Raw genomic sequence first — 3,594 nt, forward strand, 5'->3', positions numbered from 1 at the left:
GTTAAAAGGCTTTTCTAAATTTCTGTTAGGGCACCAAGGGAAAGCTCAGTTCGTTATTTCAGTTAAGCTGAGCTGGCCTGTGTGGTATACTTTAATCTGTTTTACTATGAAAGAACAGGTTTATTCTTTGGTCTACTGAAAGGTTTTTCACAAGTTAGTTAGGGCACCAAAGGTACCACTCAGACAGTTATTTCTGTTAAGCTGAGTTGGCAGTTTTCACAAAATAAATCTGTTAAGTTCAAAACTGAATCTGTTGTTTTCTTAACTGCTTTTCAACTGTTTTTTGAAAAGAAGTTAGAAACTGTTTTCTATATAAACAATGCCTCTCTCACATGAATAAGTGCTGAGGAATTACGCTTTTGACAGAGATCAAACAATTCCCATGTGAGAAGAAGGATTGAAAGAGTTTTTGAAAGGTTTTCCAAAGAGATTTTCAAGTGTGCTTGTTCTAGGAAACCTTGAATCTTGGTGAAGGTGCTGGTGCAGTTCTGCAGCAAATTGAACTACTGGTTTTGAGTTCTTGCATCTTCTTTTCAGGTGTAATCTTTCCTTTATTCTGTTTTGTAAAGGTGTAAGTGTTAGTCACTCCTTGATAGGGTTTCTTGGAGTGCAAGGTGTGCTGAAATAGGGTTTTTCAGCATTGTGTGTGTTGTTCTTGTAGTGTTCAAGAACTGCTGGTTTTGTAAGTGATTGGTACTGTTTTTAGTGAATTCCACCTTGGGGTAAGGTGAGACTGGATGTAGCTCTGTATGAGTGAACCAGTATAAAAACGTGTGTATCTTGTATTCTCATCCCTGCACTCTTTTTTGGTTTTTGCTTAATTCTGTCAAGAACTAAATCTGTTCTTTTTAAATTGAATCTGTTAATTCTGGGTTAAGTGAAAACTGTTCTTCCTGATTTGTTGAAGTTTTCTGATCATAAACAAGGTTGCTGCATATAATGGTTTAAGTGAATTGTGAACAAACTGATCATTCATTAAAACCTGAGAAATGATCATACTTCTTGAAATCTTGTGTTGTGTAGCTTTTGATTGATTTCTAAGCATAGCTGTATCCTTCATCCTCACAATATTAAGCTGATCTGGTTCTGTTATATTTCTTGTTGAACACAATTTTACATTGAACGAAATTCAAATTGTGCCAAGACTGCTCTGAAGAATCAATCTGTTTCATGTAAAAACAATCTGTTCTTTTTGCCTCTGGAATACTGAAAAATTGTGTGTTCTTGCGAAAATTTTATAAGCTCAATTCACCCCTCCCCTCTTGAACTTAGACACTAATAGACCCAACACGACATTGGCAAGCCACTCAGGGTATTGAATCTCCCTGATGTGGCCAACACTCAATAGCTTCTGCGTTTCGTCTTTCACCACCTGCTGTCGTTCCTCATTGAACTTTCTCCTTCTCTGGCGCACGGGGCGGACCGTGGCGTCCATGCTGAGGTGGTGACACAGGAAATCGGGATCGATGCCTGGCATATCCGAGGCGGACCATGCGAAGGCATCCAGGTGGCGTGAAATCACTTCCGCCACCCCTTCCTGTTCTTCTGGGCTCAGCGAACTTCCTAACTTGAATGTCTTGCCGCCAATCTCCCTTTCTACGGCGTTAGCCGCGGGCTGTTCCCTGCTATCATCCTCGACGGGCGTCGCCTCTTCCACGGGCGCCGCATCGTCAGGGCCTTCTTCCATAGGCGCATCTGCTTCGGGCATCGCCCTCGCCGGCATGGCCTCATTAGGCGTCGACCCAGCGGGCGTCGCCTCTATCATCGTCGTGTCCGCGCTCGGCGGACGTTCATACACCATGAACACGCCTCTCTTCGTTTTCAGGCTGTTCTCATAACATTTCCTTGCCTCCTCCTGGTCTGACCTAATGACTATCACCTGGCCGCTGAGGTCCGGCAGCTTCATTTTCATGTGGCGTGTGGAGGACACCGCATTCAGACGGTTTAACGCCGGCCTGCCCAGCAAAATATTGTAGGCGGAGTTGGCGTTCACGACCAGGTACCGGATGCTTTCGGTACGGGAGGCCTCTCCGTCTGTGAACGTAGTCCTCAACTCCAGGTAACCCCGGACTTCTACCTGGTTATCCCCAAACCCATACAGGCACCCTGTGTAGGGACTCAACAGATCGAGGGACAACCGTAACTTATTAATGGTCGACAGAAACATGACGTCTGCCGAACTTCCTTGGTCGACAAGCACTTTGTGCACCTTCCTTCCGGCTGTGACGACTGAGATGACAACGGGGTCGTTGTCGTGGGGTACCACATCTCGGAGGTCACTTCTCGTAAACACGAGATCCGACTCCCATGGCTCCCCCGAGAGTCTCTCTTCGATTGAATTTACCCCGCTCGCGTATTTCTTCCGCTGGAAGGCGGTGGGTCCCCCGTCGGAAAAACCTCCAGCAATGGTGTGGACCTCGCCAAGCACAGGCATCTCGTGTGCTGGTTCTTCCGCCGGTGGCGGCAAGGTGGCGGTCGTTGTGGGCTCTGCGACATAGTCCTTCAAAAACCCAGTTCTCACCAGCTCATCTAGCTCGTAACCCAACGACAGGCAGTTGTCAATGTGGTGCCCGAAAGCCTCGTGGAACTCGCACCAAGAGTCTTTGCGAGGCCCTAACACCTTGTCAGTCTTCGCCGGTCGCCTCAGCCTCTCGGCTATATTAGGCACGGCGATCAGGTCCTTCAGCTCTACAACAAAATTGTACCTCGCCGGTCTCGCTCTTTCTCTGGCCGGGCGATCGCCTCCCGCTGGACCCCGGGGCTGGGGCTTTCTGGCCTCGTAGGGGCGTCTCGCCTCTGGCTTCTTTCTTCCCGTCGTGGTCTCATTGACCCAGACGGGTTGAGCTCGCGCCGGTCCCCTCGGGCGTGAGGGTACGACGCTGGTGCGCTTCACACACACCTCCCCTTCAGAAGCAATATGTTCTACCGCCCTACGCCGTAGCTCAGCGAAAGTCCTAGGGCGGTTGCGAATGATGGATTCTCCAAAAGGACCGAGGCACACACCTTTCACAAATGCGTACACGATCATAGGCTCCTCTGTCGTACCAACCTTCACGACTTGGGCCCCGAAGCGATTGATATACTCCTTCAGGGTCTCCCCTTGATACTGCTTCACATCAAACAGATCGTAAGAGACCGGCGGCGGGGCCTTGTTTGCTAAGTATTGTTCCCTGAACAATCGTGACAATTGGCGGAAAGATGTGATATGGCCATCTGGAAGGCTGATGAACCAGTCCATAGCCATCCCGGTTAGGGTGCTCATAAAGAGCTTGCACTTTGCAGCGTCAGAACCGCCTACCAGGACCATCTGTGTGTGAAATGCGGCAAGGTGCGTCTCTGGGTCCTCCATCCCGGTGAAGATCACCTTGGGCCCCGCGAACGTGTTCGGGATCACTGCATCTAGTATCTCCTGCGAGAAGGGAGTGGAAAACTCCCTTGGTGGGGAATGGTTATCAATCTCGTCATGTCCATGCCGCCTCCGATCATTTCTCAAGCCCTGGCGCAACTCCTCATTTACACGGTGGAGCTCTTCATTTCGCTCATGCGAGGCATCGAGATCTGCCTGCATGCGTTTCTGTTCCAGTTTCGACTCCG

This window comes from Phaseolus vulgaris, chromosome 6 (assembly GCF_000499845.2).
Source record: "Phaseolus vulgaris cultivar G19833 chromosome 6, P. vulgaris v2.0, whole genome shotgun sequence".
NCBI lineage: Eukaryota > Viridiplantae > Streptophyta > Magnoliopsida > Fabales > Fabaceae > Phaseolus > Phaseolus vulgaris.